The sequence below is a fragment of the Grus americana genome, chromosome 2 (genome assembly GCF_028858705.1).
Source record: "Grus americana isolate bGruAme1 chromosome 2, bGruAme1.mat, whole genome shotgun sequence".
Taxonomy (NCBI): domain Eukaryota; kingdom Metazoa; phylum Chordata; class Aves; order Gruiformes; family Gruidae; genus Grus; species Grus americana.
In genome coordinates, this window is record NC_072853.1 from 104,644,234 (window position 1) to 104,663,425 (window position 19,192).

General features: G+C 38.5%; 1 long non-coding RNA gene across 3 annotated transcripts in view; it reads left to right on the forward strand.

The window, feature by feature from the left end:
- The first annotated feature begins 1,049 nt into the window (after positions 1-1,049).
- Positions 1,050-19,192, forward strand: part of LOC129203537 (uncharacterized) — a 35,403-nt gene continuing 17,260 nt past the window's right edge. Inside the window, exons 1-3 of one of the 3 annotated variants that reach the window (XR_008576068.1) lie at positions 1,050-1,192; positions 6,308-6,455; positions 9,575-9,646. This is a non-coding gene — a long non-coding RNA (uncharacterized LOC129203537). Of the gene's footprint in view, positions 1,193-1,258; positions 1,582-6,307; positions 6,456-9,574; positions 9,647-19,192 lie in introns of those variants that run through there. The other 2 variants (XR_008576067.1, XR_008576066.1) reach the window with 2 other exon arrangements.

A 19,192-nucleotide genomic window follows, 5' to 3' on the forward strand; every position in this document is an offset into this window, starting at 1 on the left:
TGAGCTGATGAATGCCAAAGATAGTGCAAAGTAGTAAGATATACCAAAGTAGGAAAAGATAAAGAAGAGCAGTGAGGAAAGATGAAAATGAAGACAAGACACCATCATACATCAACTATTAATTATTCTTTAGCATATTAAGAAATCACATATTTAAGAGGCTCTCTCCTTTGCAGTATCTCTAATATACATACTTCTGAACAATGAGTTACACATTTTGATTTTACAGAGATTTACATCCCTTGAGCACACAAATAAAGTACTACCTAAAGTGCAAGATGACAAGAGACTCAACCAATCAGCAAACTATAGCTATTCTAGTGTAGAGTGTATACAGTAGTTAAAAATCAGTTAGCATGTTCTTGTGGTGGTCGCGGTTTGTTTTTTTCTGGTGACTCTGGACCAACAGAACAGTATCTGCATTTTCTTCTGCTTGAGAGTAGCATTTACTAGCTGCATTTCTTGGCAAAACACAGAACACTGCTTATGACTGAGTATTTGGAGAGAACAGAGTTATCTATGGTGCAAAAAAACCCCAAACCTGACTTAAATGCTCTTCTGACATAAACCACTGTGAAGTCATTTATGATTTTTTGATCAGGGGAAAAGTGACATCAGTTGAACTTTTACTATATTACAGTAATGTTTGTCCCTCAAATTTGCAGCAAGCAAGAATCGAGGAAGTACTAAGATAGTACGAAGTTATCTTTAACTTTCTCCCCTGTGAATGAGGACACAGGAAGTTGAAACTAGCTTCAGAAGATGCCGACTCAAGGATTAAAGTCGGAGGTAGTGTAATAGGCCATGCCCACCAATTCACAGGCAAGCAACAGAGATAAGGGTCATAGCCTGACCAATCGCATCAACCACAAGAGGCGTGGAGGACGCCAGCGCGCTTGGTCCTTGCAAAGAGCATCCTCCTCCCGATCAGCGGACTGAACCGTCAGCAAGGGAGGGAGAACCGCCGCCACCGCCGGCCGTTCCCTCTCCTCTGTCCCCTCCCACAGGGCAGCGAAGCAGTTACCAAAGTGCCAGTACGGCAAGCAGACCCTCCCACTCTTCCTCTTTATTACCCTCTCTCCACCTCCGCCTGGCACACTAGATAAGTACCATACCTCCGTCTAGCCTTCTGCGCACCCGCTTTTCTACAGCCAATCGGAACCTGCCGGAGGCGTGACCAGGGCGGAAGGAGGTGGGTAGTGTACGGGCTTTGCCGCTGCCTCAGCGCCGAGGGTGTAGCGTGGGGGGAGTTGCTGTTTTCGCGGTGTGTGGTTGGGCCTGGGCTCCGCTCCTGGCGGCGGTGGTGGCTGCCCGTTGCCGTCGCAGCTATAGGGGTGGGGCTTTCTTCGCCGTTGCTACTTCCACTCCACCCGGCGTTTGAGGTGGGGGAGCTCCTTGTTCCCTACGCTGAGGGCCTGCGGGGCGGTAGGAGGTGTCGCCAGGCCTGGAGCTGCGGACCAGCTTCTGCAGGCGTCGCTCACGGAAGTAAAGCGGAGTGACGCCGTGAGCCGCGGCGAAGCGTGCTGCAGCCCCAGAGTGACGCGTCAGTTAGTTAGCTGGAGCTGTCGTGCGCTACCGCAAGTATAGGGCCTACGGGGCTGTCCGCGGTAGCGGAGGTGGTGCTCGAAACGGGAGTCGCAGCCCTGATGATGGCCCTGACGATAGAGCTGGGCTGCACTTTCAGGGTGGTCAGCTCGCGCTCGCCGATGTAGAGCGGAGGAGACGTGCGCAGGCGTGCAGCAGGCAGGAGGGTGAAAGGCAGGGCCGTTGGGTTGTGAAAGCGGTAACGGGAAAGGCAGAAAAGGAGAAATGGGTCGCGTGTTTGTATTTCTGTGCATGAAATGTGAACGGTCACGATCTGCACTGACTGAAGATGTCCCTTTAAAGGGAGCTTTAAAGGCCCCTTCCAACCCAAACTATTTTATGATTCTCTGATAATGCCGTTAGTACCTATAAACTATTGCTATCTCCCAGCCAGAGCGGAATTTTTGCTGTTATCTTCCTTTCATCACATGTAGATGCAGCAAAGTTTGTTAAGCAAACTCGTTTGCCACCCTTTGTAAACTATTAACTTTAAATATTTTATTTATTGGTGATGAAAAAGTAATTACATTCTGGCAAAAGTGCATAGAAAATAAAATACATTTTAACTTGCTGGACTTCCTTAATATTTCAGATGGTGTAGGAAGATTTTAAGCTGTAATGTTTATGGGCTGTGAATGCAGCCAATCAGTTTTTACCAAGTTTCAGTTTAAAAGAGCAAGCTTATACTCAAATTTAATAAAGTAGTCCCTAAAGTCCTCTAAATTGTAACCATGTTGCTATATTACAGAAAAGGTATGCATGACCATCTTTAGCCATGAAAGTGTCTTGCCTTTTTACCTGCCTGTACTGCCTGCCTTCTAGAAAAGTGGTTTAAAGACAAACTCTCTTGAGCACTAATTGTCTAGCTGGTTTTATTCCTGTTTGTCTTTCCAAAATATTTGCATTATATTGGCTATGAATCTGATACATTTCCTTTCAGTATCAGTAGGGAGACTTTCTGTTGGTTTTCTGGGACTTGGATTAATGACTAAACCATGATTCAGATTTTTAGCCTCATGACAAAAAAAACCCCCAACAGATAAAAAGCCTGATTCTGAATAGTGGTGAATTTCTTAGAATAAACAGAAAAAAAGAAACTCTTAAACAGAATCTGAGCTTCTCACATTAAGGTCTGCAAAACTAAGCTCATTACAAATCTGTACTGAGAGAGCTAGGTAAGATGAACACAACTTCATATCGGCACTAGCTTAACTGATAATTGTAAAATCTGTGCAGGTACTGTGAAGGGGGACAGATGGTCAGGATGTATATAATTATGTTCATGTGCAGATGTGTTATTATTATGGTATTCCTGAAACATAGGTTTATATAGCATATCTTTGCCTGCTTATGGAATAAGGGATCTTAGCAAGAAGGAAGAAAAGAGAATCAAAGGACAAAGCAGTTGCAACATTCATAGCCATCGTTGTGTTTAACATCTGACTTTTGTGCCTTTTTCTCTTAATTCCTATGCATTAAATAGCACCTTTATTTAGATTATACCCTTGTAATTTGAAATATCTGTACTCTGAATCCAAAATCAGAACCGTAGAATTTCCTGAGTTGGAAGGGACCCATGAGGATCATTGAGTCCACCTCTTAACTCCACACAGAGCAACCTAAAAGTTAAACCATATGTCAAAGAGCATTGTCCAAATGCTTCTTGAACACTGACAGGCTCGGGGCCATGACCACTTCCCTGAGGAGCTTGTTCCAGTGGTTCACCACTCTCTCAGTGACACACTTTTTTCTAATACCAAATCTGAACTTCCCCGACACAGCTTTATGCTATTTCCTCACATTCTGTGTCAGTTTCCTAGTGTTATTTCTGCTTATTATGAGATTTTTTTTTAAAGATTTTTTTCTTCATTTCATTTTTTGTAGTAAACATAATTATTCCTTATATTATAAGAAGTTTTGCAGCTCAAGCATCTTACCTTTTTATTTGATCTACTTTAGACTGTTAACCTGCCATTTTCTATGTTACCTGTTCAGGGCCTAGTTTTTTCGCCATTATAATCTGGCTGATCACCCATGTAAGCTATTTTTCAATTCTTGATCAGTTTTTGGAAATGGAATAATATATTATTGCTAACCTAATATAACTCATCAATCTATTAAAGTCATATCAGTTACTTTGAAATTAACATTAAGTGGTTTAATTTACTTTTTTTAGGGTATAAGAAAAAAGCTCAAAAGTAAAATTTGAAAAGCAGCAAGGCCAAATAAATGGAACCTCCTTTAAAATAACTTCCACAACTGGAGTCGGATTTCTTTTTCCCTGTTATCACCTTCAAAGCAACCAATTTGACACTTTTTGCTAGTAGGTCCAGTAATGTTTTCTTCTTTTTTTCTTATGAAATAAATGGCTTCAATAGGATGACTCAGAATAAATTTCAACTTATTGCAGTAATGGTAAAATTTGGACCTTAGAAACTCTGATGTCCAAATAAGCCATAAGCATGCAATGCTTAATAAATTGAAGCACACCGAGAAGTGTCTAAGATGAGAAGAACATTCCCCAGTCAACAGGATCAATGAAAAAATAGTATGGAACAATTTACATAGATTTCTCCTTACTCAGTCCATTTTTTACCTGTCAAGGGAGGTGTATCAGTCTTATAATGAGTGCAATGAGTAAATTGACAAGGACTAGCAGTTGGTTTTAGCTTGCCTGTAGCATGGAATATGCCAATTTCCTAGGATTATTCAGGACTGTAATGTAATGTATATCTTAAGTAAATCGGAAATACATTGTCTCAATCTTGCCTGCTCCGTTCCTGTGGAACATTATAGTTCTTGCCTTGGTATTTATCTGTAGGTCTTACATTTTTTAATAAAGATTCTGAGTTTTGTTGTGTATGTTCTGTGGACTTTTCTGGACTGGGTACTACTTTCACAGATGCCTATGACTGTGGAGAGCTAGGCTGGAGGAGCCAGTTTGTTTCTTTGGTTATGTCCGTATTGCTAAGTACGGCCAGAGGCTCTTTTCTACGCCTAGTGGCCTAAAATGTTCATATCCACAGTACCTCTGACCACATGTGGTGCTCTGGTAGCTCTAAGACAAAATAGTAATTTTATGGTTCTTTTTTTAGTTTGAAGTGTATGATAGGCTGCAGCACAGTCTTTTTATTATTTCATAGTGGTACTTTCACAAATTGGAAAAAAGAGTATGTTTTTTATGATTAAGTTGTGTCATGACGACATGTAGTGGAGAAGGGAGTGAAACCTTACAATTTTCTCTAGAGTCGCTGTTGGGAGTGGTCCCTGGTGTATGCTATCCCTTGAACTGTGTTCTGGCCTTATGTAGGAGAGTGCAAGTTGGTACAGTTGAAAACTGTAGCAGGAGGTGTGGTAGACTTTAGCTCTCTCCTTGGCCCTGCTTTATTTAGCAGTTTTAGAAGAGTGTTGTAATTAATTTCATAAACTCTGCACAAGCACCATAGCTGTCTGCGTCAAAAGAAGCATGACCAGCAGGTTGAGGGAGGTGATTCTGCCCCTCTACTCTGCTCTCATGAGACTGCCTGTGCAGTACAGTGTTCAGCTGTGAAGTCCTCAGTACAAGAAAGGCATGGAGCTGTTAGAGCATGTCCAAAGAAAGACCACGAAGATGACCAAAGGGCTGGAGGACCTCTCCTGTGAAGAAATGCTGAGAGGGTTGGAGTAGTTCAGCCTGGAGTAGAAAAGGCTCTGGGGAGACCTTATTGCGGCCTTTCAATATATAAAGGGGGCTAATAAGAAAGACTTTTTACCAAGGCCTGTAGTGACAGGACTAGGGCAACGGTTTTAAATTGAAAGATGGTAGATTTAGATAAGACATAAGTAAGAAAATTTTTATGACAAGGGTGGTGAGATGCTGGAACAGGTTGCGTAGAGAAGTTGTGGATGCCCTGTCATTGGAAGTGTTGAAGGTCAGGTTGGACGGGGTTTTGAGCAATCAGATCTAGTGAAAAAAGTGCCTGCCCATGGCAGGGGGGTTTTGGACTGGATGATCTTTGAAGGTTCCATTCAACCCAAATCATTCTATGGTTCTATACACCACTCAGATATATGTAAACATTTGAGATGATCTCCCTTGAGCCTTCTTTTCTAAACTAAGCCCCAGCTCTCTTGGTCTTTCCTCATTTAAGTAGCAGTACATTTCCTTGAACCAACCAATCTAACCTTTCATTTCAATAAAAAGGGATGATTTTGCAGACTGATGATACAAAGACAAAAATAATTTAGAGACCTGAGAAGTCATTTCAGAATTCTAAAATCTTTTCGTTGCAACACCAAGTGTATAGCCTACGGTGTTGTGTTTTGTGTCTAGAGAAAAGAAAAAATCTGGAATGTTGGGGATTTATTTCAGATCTGTATTCTCCATTGCGGTGAAGAATTAGTCAAAAATAAAGGTGAGGGTTTTTTTCCTTTTTTTGTCTTCTCTCTCTTCATTTTGGAGACAACAGAAAATTGGAAGTTGCTGCAGCTATGAAGTTCTGGTTGAGCCCTGTGTAATAGCGGTCAGGAGCGAGTAATGTTAGGACTACTCTATCAGGTTTGGGTCACTGAAAAGCCTCACATACAGTGATTAATTCCAGTGATTGTGTACATTAATTATTCAGCTGTTTTCTTCCACCAGTTAACCAGACACTATATAACTTTTAAAAAATCAATTTGTTCCTTAAAATAAGACCATCCGGACAGTGCAATCTTGCCAAGGCCATTTCTACACTTTTTGCAGGTGGCATTTACCAGCTGTGAATCAGAGTGTACCCTAGGGTCTGGAGCAGAACACTGAAAGATGTAAAACAGTTCAAGTCTTCACTGTCATATTGTGTTAAGCACCTGTACAGATCTGGGGACAGAATTTTCTAAAGAGTCTAGGGAAGGTAAGTGCTAGAATTCTTTTTAATTTCTATGAGTTTCATGTGCCTAATTCCTCTAAAATCTCTTAAAAATCTGAGTTTCATGACTGAAATCATACAATAAATTAGATGCCACTGACTTCCATTAAATTCTGACTTCAGTTTTAGTATTTATATATATTCATATACTTTATGTATATGTATATATACATGTGTGTATATATAAAAATATAAAGCTATAAAGTCCTTATCTTTTCTCATTGTTCTTTTCTCTTCTGAGTTCTTTGGCAATTTCAGTTGCCCACCAAAGAGAATACTTTGCTTTGGTAACCACGAATAAAAGTCTGTATGCTTTAGTGAATATGATTAAGATGAAGTCAGATTTGTTTAAAGGAATGAGTATAAAGAGTGAAGAGTAAATAACTAGAAAGTGATGAGATAACTGGAGTATTTTAACACATTTTTTTCTAAATATTTCTACTAGATAAAAGCCCAAATCAGCAGCATACCACAGTTTTGACTCCCTTTTTTAAGTGATTTGATGGAAGCTGTAGGCTGATTAAGGCTATTCATAACAAACTAAAGCAGGTCATAAGACATTTTGTGCCATGCTGTTTAAAGACAGGATGGGAAGGAAAAATATTTCTTACTGAAATTATGAAATAGCTTGTTAGAAACAAGTGCCACCCTAGAACCAGTTACCATAAAAATGCTTGGATTTTGTGCTCCTTGCAGCAAGGATTATCTGTTGCAAAGTCAGGAATTTGGGCTTGGTGACCACAATTTTTCTTTTGAAAAACTGTGAAATTTAAAAAGTCACATCTGTTCTTTTCATTTCTTAATTCTCAGTGATAAGACTTTACAGGTATCTTGCGTGTGCAGCAGTCAGGGAAGCATATGTGAAACCAATGTGAATACTGATAAATGCTTGTCATAGGTGTCTGCCAAAGCACTTAAAAATCTCTGCATAGAGTTCAGCTAAAATGCTTCATGCGGAGAAGCTTGTTTGTTTTCCGTTTCTTCATGCAAGTTTTACCATTCTATTCTGCAGAACTGACTGCTTACACCTACTTACCAGCAAACACAGATCTAGTCATTTGTGACTAGTGACTGTCTCATCTTCCACGTGAGAAGAATGTTTTTCTAATTTCTACTCAGTCTTAGGCTCATGCTCCAAGTCAACTGGACGCCATATTAAGCTCAGAGTTAACATCATTACTAGGAATGTTAATGCACCTTGCCTGTCTAAATTGGCTTAGTACATGGGCAAAATGATTGTGTGTCAGTCTATGGACATTAATGCTTATCTTCAAATCATTGTCCTTGCTATTACTGGGAGAATTATTTCACTCTTACAGTTTTCAATCATGCGTTTCCAACAGCAAGTTTAATTTCCAACATGAAAAAAAAAAAGCCAGGTGAAATAATGTATTTCTACACAATTTATGAATTTGATTACTTCAAGGACAATTGGGGGTTAATTGCTCTGACATATTAGGATCAGTGGTCTGTTCCAGAATTTCGCAGTGGTAATCAAGGAATTGTTTTCTTGCATGTATTACTACTCAATTTAGCAAAAGAGCCATTCAATAAATATCTGAATCATGTAACTAATTGGTACTCATCATTAAGGCACCTTAGTATTCTTTCATTTACATTCTTAGAATTAAAGTTATGTCTCATTAGGCAATAAGGTAACAAGCAAGAACTAATCTAGTAGTTTCAAGGATTTGAGTATCTCCTGTGTTTCCTAGCTTGCATACTTTACAGGGATACAAGATTAGCTGAAATTCATAGAATCATTTTGGTTGGAAAAGACCTTTAAGATCGTAAAGTCCAACCAATAACCTAACACCGCCAAGTCCACCACTAAACCATGTCCCTAAGCAGCACATCTACACATGTTTTAAATACCTCCAGGGATAGTGACTCAAACACTTCCCTGGGCAGCCTGTTCCAGTGCTTAACAACCCTTTTGGTGAAGGACTTTTTCCTAATATCCAATCTAAACCTCCCCGGCACAACTTCAGGCCATTTCCTCTTGTCCTATTGCTTGTTACTTGGGAGATGGGACCAACACCCACTTCACTACAACCTCCTTGTTGTAGAGAGCAATAAGGTCTCCCCTCAGCCTCCTTTTCTCCAGGCTAAACAACCCCAGTTCCCTCAGCCCCTCCTCATAAGGCTTGTGCTCTAAACCCTTCACCAGCTTAAACAAGTCGTTCTTCTGTGTCTTAAAAGCATATAGCCATTCCAGATGCTCTTCACTGAAAGCAAGCCTTTCATTTTCTAATAGGGTTATTTTTAATTTACCTGTTTCTACTGAGTATTTCCATTCTTTTCATGTCATCTAGAACTCTGCTTTACCTGAGACTCAACTGTCATTAGAAACCACAGAAATGATATTGAGAGCAAGTTTTTACTTATTTGATATTCGTATCTTGTCCTTTTTGTGGTTTTGAACAGGTGAGTGAGAAGTATTCAGTGTTTGAAATGGTGAATGTTGTTACTAATCAAAATGGAAGGAATGGATTTTGCTGCATGAATTAAAAAGAGAGAAAAATGTTTGTTCCTGCTCATTCTTACAGGTCAATGAGTTTAAAGCATATCACTAATAAATACATACATGATAAGAAGTAGGGTGACTAGGCAGGAACTAGCCTATTATAAATATATAAACATATATAAATATATAAACAGCAATCACATTCTTGTTTGTACTTGTGATGATAACTTTTAGTACACTAATGTAATTAATATAAAATGTGTTTGAATTCTGATGAAGCATGAAAAATTACCAATTACATTAATATTCATTACTAATGTGCTTTTTACAATCTCTTCTTCAGGTAGTGGCAGCTAATACATCATCCCTCTTGTATACCAGAATTGTTGGAGTTGGCTTACCTTTAATCTCATTATAGGTACCTGGATGACTTACCATTTTGTTTGTGATAACTCTTTGTATGTTGGATCATTATTATTTGTGTATTTCCATCTTATCTATATGATAAAATTCCTGTATTTTCCCATGTTTTTCATTCACAGTTAGGAGATTGACCTTTCTTTGTTCAGGAACTCACCATTAAACTTTCTTCGGCACACTTAGTGACTGTCACTTTTGTGTTTCTGTTTTTTCTAAGCTGTTGCTCCAGATTGCTGGTTCCCAGAAGCCAAATAAGGGAGCCCCTCTAATGACGTTAGTAGGTTTCAGGGTAAGTGTTCATTTATGGTCCACCTTTATATCAGATTTATAGGTTTCAACTTCCTAACCTTAGAGATTTACATAACATGTTTGTGTGACAGAACTGCAGGATCCTTGTCATGCACTTGCAACAAGTGAATCTAGAAACTCTGGAAGTAACTCGTTTCCAGAAGAGGGTAGCTATTTATCAGAGATCCCAGTGCTTCATTGCAGAACAAAGCTCAGCTGGGCACGCAGCTGACTCCCAGGGGAATCCCCAGTGCTAGTTTCATGAAATTCTGCTGATTCTACTTCTTCTGTAACCAGGGGTTTGGGACTACTTAGCATTCCCTGTCCCTACTTAAAATTGGTTAGTTGAAGTAAGGAGCTACTTTGAAATATTTGATAGCTGCTTGTGGCTCACATTGGCAATTTGGGATGTATAGCTTTTTTGCCAATATAATACCTGTAAGTAGTTTGAGAATTATTCTTAATATTCGATTATGCATTAGCATCTTTCATTTAATCAAATTTGTTTCATTGCAACCCATCACAACAGGTTTGGCAGAGAAGTCAGAATGATACGTGGTTTCAAAGTAATTCTCCCATTCATTCTTGTACTACAGTCAAAATATGTCATCTTCAACCTGATTTTTAAGCTAACATATTCATATTCACTAACATATTCGGTTCTTCTGAGAAGGGTGCAGATTATGTTGTAAGACACATAGTTTCTTTCATGACAGGTACAGTTCAATGTGTAAATGTCTTTAAGGAAATTAATTTGGCTGGTTTGGACTTTCATCTCTAACTTCAAGACAGCAAAAAGTTTAAAAGTTTTGCAACCATCTGAATAGACAAAGTTCTTAAGTCTAGCAGCTAGCAAGTTTTTAGTTCTGGCTCAAATAAATCCATGAGCTGATGTAAAGCTTGGCATTGAAACTTCTATGCTTCCAAGAGGCATGATGAGTTCATCCAATAGCTCACCACTACGAAACTCTTCTCTCCATCCCTGATCATATGATTCTTCCTTCTCATTTGCACAAGCTGTGGCACTAGCTAAATCTTTTTCTGAGCCAGTTCTATTCCTTAGGACTATCCATTTCCTCTTTTCCCTATGCAGAAATGGTCTGAGTGAGCTATAATCATAAGCCTGCACCATTCTGACAGATTTTAGGAAGAATTTCTGAGATTTAGAAGACTGGTGCAAAGAGTGGTGCGGAGAGTTACTTCTTTTCATATTGCTCACTCCCAGAGTAGTTTTGCACGTCATGCACTTACAGATTTTTTTTTTCTTATTACACATTCCAAAAACCTCTGCTTTGCTAAATGATCCATTAAAGTTAACAGGAGAGCAGTACTGCTTGCCAGCTGGTGACTGATATGCCTATGTAAAATGAGCTCCTAATAAATCTTCCAAAGGACAGAAAAAAATATCTAATTGATAAAGTCTTCTTGATAGGCATAGAACTGAAGATACCAGCACGGAAGGAATTGCATTTATTGTTTACTTGTTTCTGTATATGTCAGTGCTTAATGACTGCTTCATTAATGTATTTTCAGAATAAGTATGGAGGAAAAAAAAGTCTGTTTTTTAAATTGAGATCAATCCATTATGGTGAAGTTAAAAGAAACAGCTGAGGCAATCTAGTAACTGCAGCTTCTGAAAAGGCGTGTCCTTGCTCCTACCTGCTTCCAGCAACACATTTCTACCCGCTCCTTTGTACCAGCTTTATTGTTTGCTGGACCTTTCTGTGATTGATTCAACTTACACAAGGGTGTCTACCCAGCTAGAGCCAGGGTTACCTAGGTACCATTGAGTGTACAGCAGGGGCAAACAGCCATTCACCAGTGGTAAGCCTTTAGGTCTCCTGAGTTTGTCTTACATGAGTTCAGTCTGAGGACATTGTTTCTTCTAGACCACTGTGGCTATGCAAAGGCACATGACAAGATCATTTTAGTACTGTAGCCATGAAAATCTTTGTCCTGGATTCAGTTGCTTGGAAGAAGAACTGCATTCTCGGTACACTATTTTGCAAACAAATAGATGGAGTAGCGTGTGGATAGGTGTGGTTCTGTCACACTTCCCATGTTATGATGTGAAAAGTCCCTTTTTGATTCTCAGTTTCTCACTAGGTTCTCTGTTGAGTGATGGTCTAGGACAAAACACAATCTTAATGTTATACTTCCATGGGTGACCCTATTTTACTGGCATAGTAAATAATTATTAATGTTAGAAAATAAGGAAGGAAAACCCATAATGTGGCTTGGATAGATACGGGAATAGAGTATATTGAATAATTCTCATTTGCTTTTATGTTTTTAATTGAATGCAAATTTTAATATTGTGTCATTTTAATACAGACAAATTCCGCAGCATGTTTCTAATTTTATCAGTCCCTGAAATATTATGTCATTAAAATTATTATGAACAATAATAGGTTATTACAATTTATCTTTCCTACTTAATTTATGTCAAAAAGTTTATGTGTAAGAGGAATTATTTTAATCATAACCAATTGCAGATAAGATAATGTAATGAGATATGCTCATAGGTGTAAGTAAACTCCTCCCATTCTGATACATTAACATATAAAAAAAGACATCTCTCTTTCCTCAAAGGAGGTAAAAACCCAGTGGTAAGAAAAAGAGTAGGATAAATCTGGGTTAGAATTCTTACTTCCAGCACTGCATCAAGAAATAAAAGCTTGGGGCTACAGTGTTAAGGAATTTAGAGAAAAAGAACAAGTGGAGTTCAGCCAAAGAAACAGCCCATAGCTCTAAATGTTGTCAAAACTAATTTTTAAAAGGAGAAAGTTTGAGGGGTTTTTTTTAAAAACACGATCAAGATAACTGGAAGTAAAGCTTAGTCATATTGAGCAAAGGCTTATTATTGCACAGAACAGGGGTAACTGTTAACAGGAGAATTGTTGACAACAAAGGCGAGCAAGTTTAAACTGTCATCTGTGCTATTGGCCTTACTTTTGTGCAGTCTGGGGAACTAGCTGGAAGTGTCTTCCCTTGTGCACTTCAGTTAGGATGTTTGAATCATTCCAAGACAGGTTAAATTTCCAGATAGATGAAGCAGAAGTAACAGAAGTGATATTAAACACAAATTAAACATACTTGCTCTCAGTTGATATGACATTCATATACCATGTCACATTTCTCTCTGGATCCTAGTGGCTCTTGGATCTCATCTGGCTAGGGGAACTATTAGGTTCTTCCTTAGTTATTTCGAATACACATTCTTATGACATTGAAAGATTATTTGTAGTAGGTGTGAAACATTGTTTGAGTCAGTTGTTGCATATCAATTTAGAAGTTCTAGAGTAAGCTAGCTTCTCAAAAATGTATTGTATTTCTGCAAGTTCAATAATCTGAATTGGCTTTCCAAGGACTCAGATGAGCCCCAGTGCTGACAACAGGTAGTACATAAATGTGTATGTGACTGTGTGGAAGGAGAACTAAGAATTAGACCTATGTATTTCATCCAGATATACCAAAGCCTGAGATTAAAATGGAAAGGATCTCTTTCTTTGTGTTTCATCCAGTAGCTGTCAGAGGTTTCTTCTTTGGCACTCGCCTGACATCTCATTTTCCTCACGTTAATATGTGGGGCCTTAGTCAAGGGATTCTGAGTGCAGCATGTTAACCCTTACACTCAGTTTCTTCTTTAAAATATTCCTGGAGTTAAAGATTTAATCTTCTGAAATGAAAACTTACTTTCCTCCTTTTTCAAAATGAGCAAGTATCTTTTGCTAGTCCTGGTGTTCTCTTGTACTTGACTGTCCAGTGAACAGCTCCTTTTCTCCCTATGACTCATTGTGCATGTTTCATCATGAAGTGTGCTCTACACTGGATTTTATATTCTGTTACCATGCCTGTATAGAAGCAAACCCAATGGAAACATCTATATGTGACAGATCTGTGTAATCTGCTACTGTTTCCTGACTACACGTAATAATAATGAACCTCTTTGGAGTGATAGTGAGTGTGGTGTGATTGAGTCCTCAACTTCTCTAAAGCGTAATGTAATAAAAGGGAAGTAACCAACTATTTGCCATACAAAAATGAGCTTCCTGTGGCCTGTTCTGACTTGTTTCTTCAAATACTATTCTGAGATACAAGCTTTCCTGAGGAGTTTTCATTTGGAGTGTGACAAGTGGTTTGCTGATGCACAGCAGCCAGCAAAATTAACCTGATGAGCTGTGTTGAATGCCATGTCGGATCAGAGACTGAAAAGTGTGCCTTTTAATATTAAGAATGTTGCACTTCATTACAGACTAATGAGAAAATGAAATTATTGCTATTACATCATCAGAAGATGTATTTGAAACTGAATTGAAAATTGATCCTAAACTTGCTGTTGAAATAAAGTATTTTTTCGTTTTTCAGTCTTTTTATTTTTCCAAATTCAATGTGTGACTCCAAGATACCACTGAATTTGTTCTGATCACTGTTAACATGTCAGTTTCCTGTTAATTAGAATCACTAGATGTTTACTGTATCTCATTTGAATTAATCCAGTTTTGTTCTGCAGCAAACAGATTTGTCATTAATATCAGAGTTTTTCTCTTAGAACCAATCAAAATAACATTTTTTATTGTAATTTTACAGAAAAGAAAGCAATTAGAACTTTTCTTGCGTTCAACAGCTATCTAGATAAAATTATTTAAATTATTGACACAGTATAATGAAATACGAATATACCATTTTGCTATCTATACTTTTTCTAGTTACCATTTTGGAGTTCCATCATCGATCATGTAATACCATGCTCCAGTGACTGTCATCATTACTGTGTTTTTCTATCCTTGACCTTTTATTGATTTAATTGAGTTTAATTCATCATCAAGAACTAAATGTTTTAAAAGTGTTTGGTTTTGTAGATGAATCAGATGAATTCTTTTGGAATACCAACCTGTTCCAAAAAGCCAGCTGCTCAAATTCAGCATGTTCTCCAGTTGATGCTCATAGTGCTCCATCCTCCATGTCATATGTACTGTGCCAATGTATTTACACTGTATAGAAAATTAAGAAATACACACGTGTCCCCCTTACATTCATTCTAGAGGGAAAAATTACAAACTGCTAACCATTGTACTTTTCAGGAGTGCATTCTCAGCAGACAGTAGGGTATGACATAATTAATTTTTTGTGTGTGTGATTTGAGTGTGTTTCTTTTTCAATTAGTAATTAAAAACATGTTTTTTAAAAGGCTGTTTTAATTGACTCTGATACGCTTCTTTACATGTATGTTGTTATGAAATTGAAGAATGCTTAAACCCCATGAGTCTAAAACATAGCACTAAGAGAGAAATATATTTTATTTAAGACTTTTTTTTTTAAAAACGAATATATCACATGTGAATCCAGTGTAGTACTATTGCTTTTGGCTGCAATACATTATTAATCTCTAGTTCAATGATACTTTGAGAATTTTTTAGCTGAAACTGAGATTAGGAGCTATTTCCATCAGGCACATGATATATTTATCAACCTAAAGGAAAGATAATCTTCAGGTTTTTGAATTATTTAGATATGATGGGAATAGTTGCCCCCGTGATAACACTCTGCGTAAGAGAATCTTGCTCTTCAGTGTGCAGATTCAATCGTATGGAACGATTTTAGTGCATATAAGATTGCTTCGTAAGGAGACGAAGTCCTCCGTATCTGTGAAGCATGTGGGTAAAATACATGCTAAGGTATAGTATGTGTTTATTCTGCTCACAAAATACACAGAAGAGATCACTGGTGAGAGAAATTTAGAAATGCCAGTCCTTCATGTCACATGTAAATAAAGAAGCCTTTACTCTGATGTTTTTGCTGAGAGTTGAAGATGATGTTCACTGAGTTAATTATTAAAATAAATTTTAAAAAATCAACTTTTTTTAGAGCATCTTCTCTAGTAAACTTGCAAAATGAAAGTTGAGTTGTAGTATTTTGATATTTTGATACAGTCTGGGAAAGTCAGTATAGAAACTGACTTTCAAATACCTCAGTTTGATTTTTAATGTACTATTTATTCTTCATAGAAAGTACTGATAAGCGAAGTAGTTAAGCATAGGTGTGGCATACTGCCGTGTATAAATACAAGAAGTAGAACATGTTTTAAAACTTGTTCATGTAATATTGCATAACTCAACTCTCTGAGCTATTAAACTATTGCTTTTGTATCGCAATTAAATTTTCCTTGGTTACCTGTTAATATTTATCACATAATAGTTCTGCCCTGAAATGTTTACTTGTGAAAGAATGTGCTAATTTCAACCTTGTTTGAAAACAAAAGAAACTACACTCCACCTTTTTCATATTTACTAAACAAAAGGGGGAAAAGTAGTAACTGATCTGCTTTTTATTGTAGTGTCACTTGAATTGACACTCATAACAAGTATAAACAAACTAGCATTAAATCTGTAATCTGAACAACTAAGAGGCATGCTGTGTTCAGTGTCTTTTGGTTTGCAAATTATTACATGAAATAATTTCATACCATTGTATTTTGCCTTATGGTGTTTCTGGTGTTTATTAGAATAATGAATAAAGATCAGGCAGAATTGGACCTCTGTGAGGAAATCTCCAAATATTCTTAAATGTTACAGCAAGGAGTGGTGGTTACTCAGCAAATGATGCTCTGTTCTTTCAGTTGGTATGCAGTCAGTGTCATGGCGGGACACTTAGCGTTTTTTTCTTAAACAAATCCAAGGTCATGATTAAACCTGATCAGAAAATGGAAAGTATGTTCTGGAAAAAAAAAAAATTAATCAGATTCTTATGTGTACTGCTGACAACTGAAAACTTTCCACTCATCACCAAAAAGAGACCAATTTATGAGTCTCATGCAGCTAGTAAATTAAGTACTTTATTTCCTTGGGATACTGCACACTTCAGGTACTGCAGCATTTCAGTGTATAAATTTACATTCTGAGTGTATTTTTCCAATTTCTGATGATAGTCTCATTGGCTTATAGAGCATAATGTTAAGAACAGTGTGTCTGTAGTGTTTTCTAATTTCCCTACAGAACCTTTAATTATATATATTTGGATTAAACTTTTGAAGTAAAATAGTATTCAACTCAGAAGTGTTACATGTCTGTACAGTACAGACTTAAAATTTGAAAACAAATGGAATTTAAATAACAGGTGTTTGGCCTGTAGAAACCAGTGTTTAGCCAACATTACATTGGAATTTTATAGTGCAAGAGATAGGTACTAACATGTTTAAGATATCTCATTGATTATTTTTTTTGACCATTGGATGTTGGGCTTGTTGGGTCACTATTTTGAACTTCAGTACCAAACTTTTATTACAGCCCTAGAGTAGATGTCAAAAATTACCTCTGTGGAGCTTCCCCTCAGTGATCACCCAAGGTCCAGATGTACTCTTGACAAGTGAGCAACTCAGTGTTACTTTCGGAAAGAGAACCACCAAGCTTACTTGCAGTTTTCTCTGTCCAGTACTTTCTAGATGTGTTACTCTTTGTATACAGATGTCTATTAAGTGTAACATACAGCCTTTAATCTTTTCTCACACTAATTGCTTACATTTCTTATTTAAAAAAATGACAATTGAACTCTAAGTAAAAAGTAACATTTCTCTTCTAGACTGACTTTTTCAAAGGGTTTATGTGAAAACAGATTGTGAATCTCAAGTTTTACAGTTGGCGGAGCTGATCAGATGCTTTCTTGCTCCAGAAGGTAGCATGCCTTACAAGTTTTTTTCTCTTGCCCTGCTTTATTTTGTTCTGCCTTGTCCTAGGTCACATGTCTGTGCAGGTCTGGTGCTTGTCAGACTCCTGTGAACTGTTTTAACTTACTAGCAAGGCAGAAAACTGGCCTCTTTCTTGCTAAGCCAGATTTCTGTTACTTCACTCAGTTAAAGACACTCATGGAAAGGTCAGAAATCCACCACAGACAGAAGACATGAGACATGCTGGAGACAGGAAAATGAGGGGGTTGTAGGGAGAAGGGAGCAGAAACTCACTTGTTGGGAGCAGTGCACATCACTTTACCTTATCTTATATTGAGGCATCTCAAAATTGGATCTTCAAGTCTAAACCGTCATCGTAGACTGTGAAGACAGACCTCTCCACATGATGATTCACCTTGTAAGATAAATATCTAAGACGAGTTGTAGGAATAACTTTTTAAATTTCTTCCTCTTCATAGTTTACAAGGAGATCTTGTAGGCTAATACAGTATTCACATTCTCTCTAAACTTAAGAGAGATTAATCTTATTTTCCTGGCTTTGAATAAGTTTTAGAGTAGGATTTGACATAATGTTTTCTTTCATAATGTATTTTAGGGGAGGCTAAGAGTGCACACATGTTCAGTTACAATGGTTTAGCTGGTGAGTGGTCACTGGCTATGATCTGGTACCTCAGCAGCTTGAGGTCACTAGTCCTTATCCCCAGCCTCTGATGATAATATAGTCTGCATTGGCAGGAAGAACAGTTTCTGAGGTCGGCTGCTGTAAATTTCTTGTTCATTATTGTTGACCCTGGGAACAAGTTTTGATAGGAATAGTATATGACACAAAATAGAACTGTGAGGTGAATTGAGAACTGGCTGAATGGCAGAGCTCAGAGGGTTGTGATAAGCGGTGCAATCTACTTGGAGGCGGTGTGTCCGAAGGGTCAGTGCTTGGTCCAGTCTTATTCAAACGTATTCATCAATGACCTGGACGAGGAAACAGAGTGTACCCTCAACAAGTTTGCTGATGATATAAAACTGGGAGGAGTGGCCAACGCACCAGAAGGCTGCACTGCCATTCAGTGAGACCTGGACAGGCTGGAGAACTGGGTAAAGAGGAACCTAATGAACTTCAACAAGGGCAAGTGTAGGGTCCTGCACCTAGGGAGGAATAACCCCATGCACCAGTACATGTAAGGGGTTGACCTGCTGGGAAGCAGCTCTCTGGAGAAGGACCTGGGAATCTTGGTGGACAAGTTAACCATGAGCCAGCAATGTGACCTTGTGGCCAAGAAGGCCAGTGGTATCCTGGGGTACATTGAGAAGAGTGTGGCCAGCAGGTCGAGGGAGGTTATCCTCCCCCTCTAGTCCGCCCTGGGGAGGCCACATCTGGAGTTCTGTGTCCAGTTCTGGGCTCCCCGGTTCAAGAAAGACAGGGAACTACTGGAGACAGTCCAGCGGACAGCTGTGACGATGATCAGGGGACTGGAGCATCTCTTGTATGAGGAAAGGCTGAGAGAGCTGGGTCTGTTTAGCCTGGAGAAGTCAAGACTGAGAGGGGATCTTTTCAATGCTTATAAATATCTAAAGGGTGGATGTCTAGAGGAGGGGGCTAGGCTCTTCTCAATGGTGCCCAGTGACAGGACAAGGGGCAATGAGCACCGACTGGAACACAGAAAGTTCCATCTGAATATGAGAAAAAACTTCTACACTTTGAGGGTGGCTGAGCACTGGAACAGGCTGCCCAGAGAGGTTGTGGAGTCTCCTTCTCTGGAGATACTGAAACCCTGCCTGGGTGTGATCCTGTGCAACCTGATCTAGGTGATCCTGCTGTAGCAGAGGGGTTGGACTAGATGATCTCTAGAGGTCCCTTCCAACCCC